General features: G+C 39.8%; 1 long non-coding RNA gene across 1 annotated transcript; it reads right to left on the bottom strand.

The window, feature by feature from the left end:
• Positions 1-12687: 12687 nt before the first annotated feature.
• On the bottom strand, positions 12688-14235 carry LOC138923329 (uncharacterized). The gene is made up of 2 exons (XR_011436804.1): positions 14109-14235; positions 12688-12933 (listed from the first exon to the last, which is right to left on the bottom strand). It is a non-coding gene; the product is annotated as an uncharacterized lncRNA (long non-coding RNA).
• Positions 14236-14460: the final 225 nt, after the last annotated feature.

Raw genomic sequence — 14460 nt, 5'->3', positions numbered from 1 at the left:
GTTTATCTTTGAAACTGAATGTTTAAAAAATTTTGGAAATCAAGATAAAGACCTTTGGACCAAATTATTATTTAGATCATCTCTACCGTGGATATTTTTTGCAAGAACAAAAAGTGTTCAATGTTGGCTCTGGGGATGAAGATTAAAACACTCCACAATCACATCTTTGGACTTTGAGGAAATTTGGAAAATAGTTCTTTGGATAAGAGTATCCTCTGGGTTTGTTGACTTCTAGCAAGAGGTTTATTTTGGCATTTCCTTCTCTTTTGGAATTTTCTTTAACAGAGTTGGCCAGGAATAATAAAAAATTACTGGTAAGTGTTCACCATCACTAAAGACTGCTGGGAAAGTAGCCAAACTGGTGAAGGAACAGTGATAGCAACATCTCTTTAACTGGTGGGAAGGGTCCTAAATTCAATTTGGTGATGCCTTTCTCTAGCACCATCTCCTGGAGATTTTTGACAATATATTGTTCAGAATCCTGTAATAATCCTGTAATATCTTTCTTTTGTGAGGAAGATTTGCTCTGAGCTAAGATCCGTTGCCAATCCTCCACTTTTTTTCCGTTGAGGAGTGTTAGCCCTGAGCTAACATCTGCACCAATCTTCCTCTACTTTGTATGTGGGATGCCTCCACAGCATGGCTGATGAGTGGTGTAGGTCCACACCCAGGATCCAAACCTGCAAATCTGGGCCACTGAAGTGGAACAGGCAGAACTTTAGCCACTTGACCATAGGGCTGGCCCTGTCAAAATCCTGCACTATCTTTGAGAAATTTGGCAGAAATGAGAAAGAGAGAAAGAGAGAGAGAGAGATCAAAACATGATATACATTAATAAGTTCAACATAAGTTTATTACTAAATATTTCTTCATGGTAGCTTCAATTACTCTTTTTGGTGTTTTACCAAATATTGCTGTTTTCCTTCTCATGTCTTTCTCAAAACTATACATTTTAGATATATTAGAAGAAGAATGTGGGAAGACTTTCATAAAAGTTTGTTGTAATTAAGCTGGCCTTTAATTTTACATATATTTTTTACAGATTATAAAATGGTATAGATGCATAAAATATGTTTTTTAGATTCAACAAAGCTTCTCTCTTATGCTATCCATGGATGTCAGGCAATGGGATTGTCTCATAGGCAAGGTCCCTTAAAAAGATACCTTTTCATTAATTTGGAAATTAATCGCTGTCCTCTCATGGAAGCCAATGTAAATGTTCCTTGTATTGCATTTCACTTAGTCGTAAATTATGTGTGAATAAGTTGGAGGAAAAGGAAGTGAAATGGAGGGGCAAATAACATTTGTTGAGCCCACAAATGTGTATGTGCCGTCTCCTGTGACCCTTAAAGCAATCTAGGAATAGGTATTCTTATCCCCATTTTACAGATCAAGAATATTCAAATATATTAATATCTTGTAAACAAAGCTCTTATACTACTTATTTTATGGTTGATAAGGCACTTCAAAGATATCGAATGTATACTAGGCTAATAGAGATGTCTAGTTACTTATTTGGTAGCCCTTAATTAATATATATACTTAAATGCTTTATTTATTTATTTAAATAAGGATTTAAAGTCTTTCAAAATGATATCATCCAATAAAGCTGCATAAGAGAGAAGACATTATAGGTTACTTATAAGCAATGTATGGTATGTAATAGATGCTCAAAAAAATTTAGTGAGTAAATTGACTGATTTGTAGAGAGAGTTTCATAATATTCACCTCGAAGAGTTATTGTAAGAATTGAATGAAATAATGCAGCCAAGCACCAGACCCCACGCAGGTACTCGGTGAATGCTCATGCCCTTCTCTTCACTGCAGACCTCTTTCATGAACAAGATCCTGCTGTTCATGTAACCATCCTTGAAACCTATCAGTGACTGACATTTGCTTGAAGATGAAACCTTCAGCAGCTGTGCCTGTTATGCCTGGATCAGATCACTCCAGTCAGGGTATGGAAGCATCCACTGAAGTAATCAGTGACTGCCAAGGCAACTCCGATTCTAAAGCCTTCTATATGAAATTAGGTTAGCAAGAGTGATTCCACGTGCAGGGCACAAAACGTGAGACATTAGCTGGAATTGTTCAGGAGGTATTGAAAGAACCATTTTAGGAAAAAAGTGGGGGAGAGGAAATGAGCATTGGAGGGCCATGTGCCCCTTGGTGTGGTTCTTCTTTATTAATATTCATAGAATCTGCATCGGTGCCTCGGGGCTGAGAGACCAAGTCTTTCCAAATGTCCATGGCAAATACTGTGTTCAGGGGCTCTTCCAGAGCTCCCGATGAGTTATAGAAACTAATTTTATTCCACTGAATTTGTCATGCAGCTCCATACTGATGAATATACGACAGAGAGAGAAACAGAACAATATTCTGCACTTGCCTTTTTTATCTTTAATTTCAAGCCTGGTTCTCCTATGCATTCGGGAGACAGAAGAATCTGATTTTTAATATGTACAGTGATGTGCATTTTAACGAATTTTAAACTTCAGAGATTAACTCTGCCTTCCTGCTCTGTAGTGTGCTAACTGCTGCATGCATAACAATGACGAATTCAGGACGGGAGGGAGCAGAGTTCCTGGATGGCAGTTAGACCTGGGAAAGAGAACTCAGCTTTCATCAAGTTTACTGATAATCCTGAATCTTCACATGGAAATGTGGCTCATTTTTCTGAAAGGCCTGCCATGTACATTCAGAATAGTAAAAAAAAAAAGCATATACTTTCTCCCTGATAGCCCCCACTCCCGATGGAAACGGGTTTAACATGAAACTATTGACACCGACAAACTGGAGGGCATGGGTTAACAACAGTCAATTTTGTGTGGAGAAGAAAAGTGAGAAAAGAACAGAATTTCTGTATCTTCTTTTTCTGAAAGGGAAGTTAACGAGAGATTTTGGTAAGTTTTAATGTTTTTGCTTGGAAAGGATAGTCTGTTTGAAGAAGAGTCTTGGGACTTGTAAAATGCTGATCAATGTTCATATATACAGCCAAAGATTGATTATTCTTAATACAACTTGAGTTTTGCCCAGGCCTCACATAACATACCTATGCACACAATATTTACTTGCTTCAGCTCAGTAAAACTCCAATGTCCTCCACACACACATTAAAAACAACAATGACAAACATATAGAGCTATCCCCAGCTGCTGTCTCTCACGCGCTCAGAAACAAGTTTGTCAAAGACCATCTCCAACTGACCTAGATGCCTTTGTCCTTTCCCATGTCTGTTTCTCCTATCAGCTTTTGAGCTTCTCTAGGCCTGGGACGTACTTATTCGTGTTTCTATCTCCACAGTCACCTAGCATATTACCTGGCTCATCTAGGTGACCGGCAAATAATTGCTAAACTGAATTAGTGGATTCTGCTTTGTCATCCAGTGTGCCGGCTGTGTCATCTGGGAATACTATCAGCAGCCTGTCAATGCTCTCCTCTTAGTTATTAATGATGCAAAGATTCTTTCATGGAATGTAGGCCTGCTGGAAGTAGAGGACTGGGGATAGCGGGCTCTGATGTTCCTTACAGCTTCCAGAGACTTTGCATCATTTTCGTTAACATGGACTCTGGACTCAGACAGACCTGAGTATAAATTCTGATTTTGCTGCATGGTTGTGGTGTTGCCTTGGGAAAGTAACTTCACTTTCAGTGCCTGAGTTGGAGGTGCTCAATAAATGTATGTTGAATGAATTAATGATCTCTAAAACTCATTTTTAATATCCTTAAAATGGGGAAAACAATATATAGCTAACAGTGTTGTTAAATACCCTACCTGGCAAACTCAGGAAGATGGAAAATTATTTTGATGTCTTACATGCTTTTGTCATTTTTTCCTGCTGTTTCTACATACTTGTAATCTTCTGAATTACCTCTTTATATATATTTTTATTTTCAGGGAAGAGTAACACCTGGTGTTATTTCATATTAGTATCATTTGCTATGTTTCTATAAAATACTGTTTAATTTTACCTTCACAGCAACATCTGAGGTTACTAAGGTTATCGTCCACATCCACTCGGACAGAAACCTGAGTCGGGGAAAGAACTAGATTTACCTGAAGTTGTGGCAGTAACCACAGTGTGACTAGAACGTAGATCTTCTGACTCAAGATCTGTTGGCTTTGCCCTCTGCCTTGTTGCCTTCTAATGAGCAGGATTTCTAAAATGAACCAAACATTTATTTATCTCTGCATCTCAGTGCTTTTGGATGAAATACAAAGGAAGGAGATGAGTTCCAACTTACCGTGTGGCCTGCATGCTCGTGCGCTGAAGCTATTTTTTTGGTTCTCTGTGGTTTGTTTGTGGGTGGAAGGAGGAGGGGAAATGGAGAAATCGTCCATTAAGCTGCCAGCTGTGTTTGTGTTTGCAGCTGTTGACACGCACACAGGGCTGCAGGCAGACCCCGTTCCCTGGTAGAAGAGCTGGGCTCATGGTCACTAGAAACGTTAGGTCTTAAGAACACCACAGCGTCCCTCATGGGTGGTTGGGGACTTGCTGGAGTTTAGAAGATACGTGAAAGTCCTACTCAATTTACGATTCTTCAACCGAAAGCATATCCTCTCCCTGCTTTTCTATATCAGTCTTGGGTTCATACCTGACAGGCTCAAGTAAGCAGTTTAGCTATAGTGGGGCTAGGGGAAGACGGAGTGGCAGAAACTACTAATAGTTTCAAGAAGTAGAATAGAATATTGGTTAAAAGTGTGGTTTCCGGAGCTAATTGAGCAACTACTATGCGTAAGGTACTGGGGATACAGCAGTGGAAATGACCCCCTGCTCTCCTGGAGCTTACATTTTAGGGGGAAAAGTCAAATAAAAAATAAAGTAGTTAAGTAAATGATATAGTATATTAGAAGGTTATAAGGGCTGCAGAAAAAAAGAGTCAAGGATAGGGACGGGAGTGCTATTAATCCCTCAATCTTTGGCCTGTGCTCGGTTTTCATGATTCAGCTTTCTAACGTGTCAGCTTCTAATTCTTGGATTGCTTTGATTCTCTTACACCAGCTTTATCCCCCTTTTTTCCAGGCAAGAGTGTGCCTCTAGTATGGACAGAGTAAGTAGTTACCAACACAGCATGGATTTAGGAGTAAGTAAAGAAAAGAAATGAAAACAGAAGAGAAGAAAAGGAAAGAATTATTTAGAGGTAAGCAGGTAGTAAAAATCTGTATTAAAATTAAGCTTGGTTTCTTTTTTTGCATGCTTTCCCCTGCATTTGGTATATCAGTAGTGTTGCACTGAGTTGCTAGGCAGGCACTAGGGGGTTGCAGAGGACAGGCTCAGACCCAGCTGTAGAAAACTTGACTGCCCAGTGGAGTGACATTTATATTTTCCATGCACATCCTTCCTTCTTTCAAAAGAGATTTGGGCATCTGCCATTAGAAGGGAGTAAACACAATGCACCACATGAAATGAAGGAAATGAAAGAAAGCCAGGACTAAGGAAAGGATGAGGCTGAACCACATCATAGTGACAAGGGGCAAGCACTCCAGAAGCGTCAGAACTTCCCAGCAGTCAGGGCTTAAGGGAAGACACCTACCAATTTACAGGGGAGACGGGGGTTTTCTTTCATCTAATTTCCTAAAGAAATTCTTCATGTTGGACAGTCAATGAGGGAACAGGAAATAGTATAATGGACAAATTCCTCATCAACAGCCATAGAATAAATGCAGATTGTTGTTGTTGGGTGCACTTGGTGTGACCAGGAATCTTTCTCCATCAGTCCCCTCTGTCCTTGTAGGCCTCTGAGGGAGCGATGAAAGGAGAGGGCCTTGGAAACCTGGTTGGACCCAGGTGGAGCAACAGGGTCTCTTTCGCCAAGGCAGGCGAAAATCCAACGCCTTTGAGGAAAGCAGGAGAGACGGTTGTCTTAGCCTGCCCCGAGCTTACCCTCTCGTCTTGGCCCTCCAGGTCAGTGACTTGCAGACATTTTTGACCATGTTCCCAAGTTAGAAATATATTTTACATTGCCACCTAACACATACACACAGACACACACACCCTGAAGCAAAAGTTTCCCAAATAATATTTCTCGTATTACAAATAAGGTACTCTGGTTTTTCAAAACTTCTATTCAATTCTATTTTTTGATTCCTACCTGTACCAACTGAAAAAATTAATTTCATGTCACACTTTTTGGTCACAAAGTATAGTTTAAAAAACAATACTTTAAATTAATTATTCTCATGCAGGGAAAGTTTTCAAACTTTACACACGTTTATCCCTAGGTTATCTGATGTGTATAGGTGGCGAAATCTCCCTAAATGATTCTAATGTGCCCCCTCACCATCATCTAGCCGAACGAAAGTGACAGATACCAGGAATAAGCAACAAAAGAAGGAGAAGGGGAAGGATTTTATCTTAAGGCTTAGGGCCGAGCTGGTCTCCTCTGTCCCATGGGGTACCACCTAACAGAAGGACGTTCTGGGCTCCAATTAAGACATGAGCTATCAGACTACCACAGCTTCCAGGAGGCAAGCCAAATACGTTCATGCACTAAAGACAGTAAATCCAAGGAGAGCTCACTTTCACGGAAGCCTGGGCTTTGAATCCTCACATGTTTGAGAGAAAGACTTCTGAGGCCCCAAGGCCAAAGATTCAGGTGCAATAACATGCATGTGTTCTTGAGTTCGGTTACTAGGCTCAGTCAAAACTAGATCCTTGTCCCCATCTCCATTAGATGTCTGGTGACCCTTTAGGCCCCAAGTGTCCCTGGGTGTTAATGTCCCAGGGTGCGTTGTATCAGAGTGACCAGGAATTTTGCAGGCAGCATCTTGAAAGTAGAGAAATACATAGGCTCCAACTATAGGGTGGCAGTCTGTCTGGGTGGGAGCCTTCATTCCCACATTGGGGGCTCAGATGGGTGGCATAGAATCTGTCACATCTGATACCTAGAGAGAATAATTTTTTAATAACCCTCTTCTATATGATGAAAGTATTTTCAGTAATTGTGAACTGAAACAAAGTAATAAGAGCCAGAAAAGAAATGTAGATGTTGACATTTTTAAAATTGAACTTGGTATATATAATCATGCCAGCAAAAAAATAAAATTGAAAATTGAAAGGATGAAATAAATATTATAGTACAAAGGAGAAAAAACTATACATCAAAACATATTAATTGCATTAACATGCTTTTTGAAAAAAGAAAAACTTATATATCATAGTAATGAGTAATAGCATTATAGTTTCTGTGTATTTTCAAGCCTTCTGTAGATTTGTCAATGACATCATTAAAATAGATCTTCTTTGCATATCCATGTTCAGTGGACATCTAGTCAGATACATCAATCCATCTTTACTCATAGTTTACTGAAGAAGATTTTTTTATTAATTTGAAATTTTAAATGTTTCTTTCACACAAAGCAATGGATATTTAAAATATTTAGGAAAAGGCTTAAACGTAAGAATACGTTTATCAGAAATTCCTATATAATCTCATTTTACAAAAAATTCCAGAAATTTCCATACTGTCCATTTTTTTGCTCCTTCAAGATCAATTTTAGAAGCTTGTAAATGTCTCTGCAGTTGAAAAATTTCCACTGAAATGTCTTCAACAGAAAGTTTATCATAAACTTCTACTATAGTTTGTGAAAACTTCTGAAACTTTTTGTCTTCTGCAAACATCAGAAACTGGCTGAATGATAGAGGACACTGGCATGATTTAATCATTGCTTTAGAATGAGTTACATAATTGAACTAACTCAATTTCTATTTCTTTGTTCTTACAACCTCTGTGCTATTATTGTTTGCTTAAAATCTTTAGAAGTTTAAAGACAGGCATATATAAAACCACAGGGGTGGAGATGCAAATTATGGCCAAAGCAACTTGACTGTATACTTGGAGTTCTCTGAATTAACTTCCATGTAAAATTTAACGTTTATCAGAGGATAAGAAATACAAATGTAATGATTTGAAGCTTGTCTATATTATTAAACTCAACCTTATCTGCAGCAATTGTTTCAAAATTAGAGCAACAAAAGAGTTTTCTGAGAAGAGTATTTGTTACTGACTAAGGTGGACCATTGGCAGCATCCACGCCCGGGATGCCACTGGAAACGGGTCTTTAGTTGAAGCTCTGACTAATTTGAGTTCTGGTGCGATAAGTTTAATCTCCGATGGGACATTCTGCTACAAGGGTAACAAAAATCTTCACTCTCTATCCTTTATAACGTTCTTGGTCTTGAAGTGAACTGACTCATCAGCAATTGCTTTCTCTGAGGGGGAGCAGGCGTGGAGAGAAAACTTGGGTCCTTAGGAGCCAACCCTTTCAGATAGGAGGCAGCGTGTTTAGAAGTGAGAAATAAGGACTCTCCTCAATGCCAGCATTGGAAAACCTAGGTGTGTTATGGTTTTGTGGTAAAAATGTGGGAAAGTTGCTGAGTTTCTCTGTGCGTGTCCTCACCTGTAAAGTGGGAGTAATAATAGTAGCTGCCTCATAGAGATTTTGTGGTGATTAACTGAGATGGTGCATGTCAAGTGCCTAAAACAATGCCTGGTACATGGAAAACATTCTTTTGTGTAATGGTCATCAAGGGCATGATATAAACGTGCAAATCAACAAAGGCAATTCTCTCATGAGTTTAAGCAAATGCTGTGAAAAACTTACCTCAGAGACTGATATAATTCTAGTTTTAGTAAAAGTTGAATTTATCCCATTAGCAATATTTTAAAAAGGGCTACACCATCCATACATCATTCTAACTCAAGGTACACAGGAGCCTGGATTCAGTCTGAATTCACGTGACAGATACCTTTAATCGCACAATAACTAAAATTCCTGAGAAAATCTATGGAAGCAACCCAATTATAAGTGATGACTTGAGTCTGAGGGGAGCCTGTCCCCTTTAACAACCTGCAATTGTTCTTTGCCGCTACCCAAGTGAAGGCCCTTATCCGATTCGCATTATGGAAAATATTTGACTTCCCTGAACTTGTTGCCTAGCAGCTCATCCTGACAATTAGTATTCCAGTATTTTCATCCTCTCACGCTTCTGTTCAAGAACTACCACTTCTCTCGGCCCACAGTGAAGATAACCAGTAGGGTTAAGAGATTGAAGCTTTGTTTCAAAGGAGTTCCTTTATTTTTAGCTTCTTAAGTCTAGCTCAACTTTTAACAACTTCCAGAATCTAGCTTCACTATCACCTTAGCTGATTTTCCTTTACTCATCCATTGAGACAGTCCCCTCACTGTATCTGCTTGTTTTATCTCCAGAGCCTTTCTTTCTCTTTATCTCTAATACCTTTTCTCCCTAGTACAGGGAAATATTTCTGTGTCCCCAGCTAAGATGAAGAACCCGAGACTCAGGAGGTGAAAGGACTTGTCTCAGTCGACATGTTAACTTACTCCGTGGCAGCGCTGATCCTAGAATTCTGATTTCTTATCTAGTGATTTTATTCCAGGTAGCTGTTGCAATTAAGTTTCAGAATGCAGATGTAGAAGATTTCCCTTCCTTCACAGGCTTTTCCATAACAGGGACCTGCTTTTCACTTACCTCCCAATAGACAAAAGACCCTACAAACTCATGGAAGTAATCAATGAGGTTCAAGCTAGTGTGTGTGCGCATGTGCATGGTCTCGGGGAGTGAAGGTGGAGGATACAGCTCAGGGATAGGGCCCTGTTCAGTTCACAGAGGTAATTTTGTTTTGAATGAGTGTTTGAGGATGTAACATTTCAGGAAGATTTTCCCTTTTGACCTGGTTTCTTCAGTCCACAGACTTGCACACCACATCAATGTCCCTTGCGTCACTTCTGGCCAGTGGCCACATAATTTGTAATGGTGATTTTATTGCTTCTGATTGACATTTTGAAAAAGGGTTTTGTCCTCTCTCTCACCTGTTTTTGTTGAACAGAGGCAAGGATTGGAAGCTAATGGGTTCTCACTTCCGTTTTAAGTCCAAAATTAAAAATTTGTTTCCCAGGTTTCACAGTAACAGGCAATACAAAATGTAAATAAATATCCTTCAATGGAATTTTGATAGGCATAGTATTTAGATACAGTTCATATTAGATGTAGTAATTTTTAACTAACTTTTCTTATCGATGTAGTTGAGTCTAAAGGATCTTTATTATTGAAATACTTAAATTATTTAAATTTATGATTAAATATTTAAACATTAAAAAATGAATATCAAGGTTTCTGACCATTTTGACAAAAAGAATGTTTTAGGAGACGTGTCTGTAAAGAAAGCTTTCTCAGGAAACTTGCATAAAACAAATCTTATTTTTTTTTTTTTTTTTGAGGAAGATTAGCCCTGAGCTAACTGCTGCCAATCCTCCTCTTTTTGCTGAGGAAAATCAGCCCTGAGCTAACATCCATGCCCATCTTCCTCTACTTTATATATGGGACGCCTACCACAGCATGGCTTTTGCCAAGCGGTGCCATGTCTGCACCTAGGATCCGAACCAGTGAACCCCGGGCCACCGAAGTGGAACATGCACACTGAACCACTGCGCCACCTGGCCGGCCCCAACAAATCCTATTTTTGTAGGATTATTTTTAAATTTTCAAGAAACCAGGAAATTAAAACATGCTTAAGACTTTGTATATCTGTATTTTATAGATTGTAATGAATGCAGATATATAATAATTAAAGAAAAAGTTCAAAGGTACAGCTGATTTATGTCACTTCTAGGCCCAAAACCTAGAATTCCTATAGACAAACATTTGGGTCTATGAATTGGTCATCCTATATTAGTTTGGCAAATTGTAGGAAACATTGAAATGATATGGATATAAATTCTCTTTGCCTCACACACGTTTAGTTTCCTCCCGCTATCATCGTAATCATTTAATTCAAGTTAATTCCAGGAGCATTTATAGTGCCTACTACGTACCAGATTCTGTGCCAGGTACTCTGGACTATTCCAAATTAAATAATATGCACTTAAAACTGGTGGGCAAGACAGAGCCAATACAACTAAATGTAATATTGTTTCAATACGAGGATTGTGAATGGAGTAGGTAAGTTTCTCTTGACAGAGAAGAGCTTTACAGAGAAGCAGATTTTGCTAGTGGGAAAGCAGGGGAAGGTCGTTCCAGGCAGAGGGCCAGTGTGAGCCAGGGGACATCTTGGAAGGCTTAGAGTATATGCAGGATGAGAAGGAGATGAGGCTGAAAGGTAAGGGCAGGGCAGGCTGCTAGAGGCCTTACTTGCACGTTAAAGAGTGTAGACTCTCTTCCACGAGCTGTGGAGGAGAAACAATGCTAATAGAAGAGTGTGAAGCACATGGCAGGAATGGTAATGGTGTTGATTCCCGACGGCCATGAGTCTCCTGCGGAAGTAAATGGCAGGATTTCTGCGCAGTCCCAGGGTTTGGCCTTGAAGTTGGGATTTGGGGACAGTGTAGCCAAGTGTTGCACAGTTGCTGTAGGGGCTGCAAAAGGGAGCCAACCAGCAATGAGCAAGAGGATTGCAAATAGCAAGCAGCTAAAGATGAAAAAATCACAAAATTTGTCACACGGCCAATTAGCACAGTTATACAGACTTTCTGTGGCAACACTCGACATCAAGGTGAAGACAGTTGGGTTGATATTATTGATAATTGATCCTTTCACGGAGACATGATTTTTGATGTCTCTCTAGTTCCTCAAATGCCTATAGTTACTCATCTTTCATCAAGACCCATGATGAAGGCCAAAAACATGCTGGTGTGTCCTGAGGGGTGGGGGTGGAAATATTTTACCAAGAACAGACATTACGCCTTTTTGACAAGAGATAAATGTTTCATTCAAATGCTGCATTTCGCATATTGGAAACTGTAATGAATTCTCGTGCACCTCTCTGCCTAGTTCACAATGTCAGGCCCAGGCACTGAAACACCTCAGGCTTTCCTCACAAAATTAAATTTAATGTTACACCCTCCAGGAGAATGGTGCATAAATCAAGCATTTGATTTGCATGGACTATAGCAAGCAGCTCCCTTCTGGACAAATATAAACCCAACTCTGAATATTATGTCAGGGACAAGAACAAAGCAATCTAGGACTTCCAATAAAAGTCTGGTACCAAGTGTAATTCATGCTGGTATTACACTGCTCTGTGTCAAGCTTGTTATTAAAACTCTTGTTTTAACCTCCTTTTTTCATTTCAAAAGAAAATGTTTTCCTTGACCTTCCTGTATTCGGAAAACCAGCGCACAGTCAAACCAGTACTATTTATAAACTGGTGTCTACTAGTGACAACCATGGGCTTATTTATTTTCTTTTCCCATCTACCCCTGCCCCACATAGAGGACAGGAAGGGGTACATAGGAGTAATCAAGTGGAAAGAAACGAAACAAAGGGCGTGGAATGAAATACACCATGGGAGATTAGGAAGCATGGATTTTCACTAAAGTTCTACCTCTGGCCACAGTCCCAAGAGAATGCTAAGAACAGTTTCGGAGCAGACAAGTTTAAAAAATGACTCAATAGCCAGAGTTAATGCACATCTGGATGCAGAACGTGCATCCAGTTCAGGAAAAGGGAGCCTAAATATGCATCATTTGGTCTTGTTTCTGGCCTCCAGCATATGCTGAGTTACACATTTTCCTTAGTCATATTTTCCCCATCACAGGGTATCTGAAATAAAAGTGAAATCACTGTGATCTGAAATTGAGTGAGGCCCTAAGATGAGAAACATTTTGACAAATGCAAAGTCAGTCCACCCTTAGTCCCCAAAGAACATAATGGATCAGGGACTTGCACATAATCTATGTCAAGGCCCGTCATGTTTATTCTGGAATGCTGTAGAGGTATTACAAACAGAGCCTGCTCCTGAAGCCAAGTGCATCTCCAAGAAGGCACAGCTGTCTGGGACACATAACCAGGTGAAGATGCGAGCCTGAGAGCTGTGCCGATGATTTGGTGTCTGCAGTGTAATTTCTCCCAGCTGTCCACAAACATCTGTTAGAATTTGGAATGCTTCAAGATCTGAATAGGTGAAAGCAGGTGTCTGAAAAAATAAATTTACAATGGTTTAAGGATAGTAAATTAGGATTCATCCACTCATTTGTGAATGGAATATGTCAATAAATATTTATTAAATGAATACAGTGTGCCAGTCACTGTGATAGGTACTATGGGGGGATATAAAAAGGAATCAGACCTAGATTCTACTTTCAATGAATTTATATATATATATATATATATAAAAGACATATGGGATATATAGAACAATTACACAAGGTCAAAGAGTCATAAATATATAGATACAGTTTTCTGTGGCATGAGAAGAAGGACATATTATTTCCGATGGGAGGAAATTAGAGGAGGCTGAGCAGGCAGGATTTGGCCACACAAAATAAATTGGGGCAGGAAAGGGAAATCCAGTGGGGACGTGGGAGGAGGGCATGGCCAAACACTTGGAAAGGGGAAACCCCATGCAGAGACCCTGAGCAACAAACAGTGACTAATTCCACGTTCCTGAACTAGTGAGAGAACGAAGACAAGTCGAGGGAAATATGATTGGAAAGGTAGATGGGATGGGGGATGGCTGCTGAAAGTTTGGACTTTTAAAATTAAGCAATACAGAGTCATTAAAGATTTTTGAGCGAGAAAATGACATCTTCTAATCTTTGCTTTAGGAAGATTAATGTGGTCATAGCATATAGAGTAGATTAAGGAGCAGAAAGACTAGTAGTAAGGAGACTGGTTAGCCCTGGAGAGCAGTAATGAAAGTGTAGAGCAGGAGAGGAGCAGTGAGAACAGACAGAAGGGACAAGTATTAGACAAGTAGAATCCACAGGACTTGACCACAGATGGGTGAGCAAGAGGAGAGGGCAACGGGGTTCAGACACGCTACCCCTAAATATGGCACCTTAGCATATTGAATACTCAAGCTGAAGGAGTTTGAGAAAATTGCAGAAGCAGGAAGGTCACGCTGACCTTCCCCCCCCCCCCCCCCCCCGCCCCCCGACTCTCCTGAAACAAGCCAGGACACCCTCATGTGGGAGGTGCCCTCCCTAAGCGGGGTAAGGAGCATCCTTAACCTCTGAAGACAAAGGGACACGGAGAAGAATCCTAACAAACAGGCCTTGCTCAGTTACCCCTGGGTTACTAAGCTTGCCTCATACTCCTTAATCTGTCATATTCCTCTGCACTTCCTCAGACCTAGCACAAAATACTCACGTCTGTTTCTGTAGGTCTTAATTTCTTTATGAAGCTTCCTGTATCACATAAAACTTAGACTAAGTAAATTTGTATGCTTTTCAAACTGTTAATCTGTCTTTGTTGTGTTTCCTTTTCAGACCAAGTCAGGGATCCTAGAAGGTTGAGGAAAACGTTCTGACGTTTTGATTGGGTGAACAGAAAAATCATAGAAGTTAACAATAAAAACTCAAAAACCTTTACATTATTTTTCCCTTTGTCTTGAAAAGCTCGATGCTTTTATAAAACGGAATGTAACGTAGTTGCTTGGTATCTATTACCTGAGCTCAAAATGTAACTGAAAGGCACCTGCTAATGTAGGCTCCCCATTTCA

Source organism: Equus caballus, chromosome 3, assembly GCF_041296265.1.
Source record: "Equus caballus isolate H_3958 breed thoroughbred chromosome 3, TB-T2T, whole genome shotgun sequence".
Taxonomy (NCBI): Eukaryota; Metazoa; Chordata; class Mammalia; order Perissodactyla; family Equidae; genus Equus; species Equus caballus.
The sequence above is the reverse complement of the archived record's forward strand: the minus strand, read 5'-3'. Positions and strand labels throughout refer to the sequence as shown.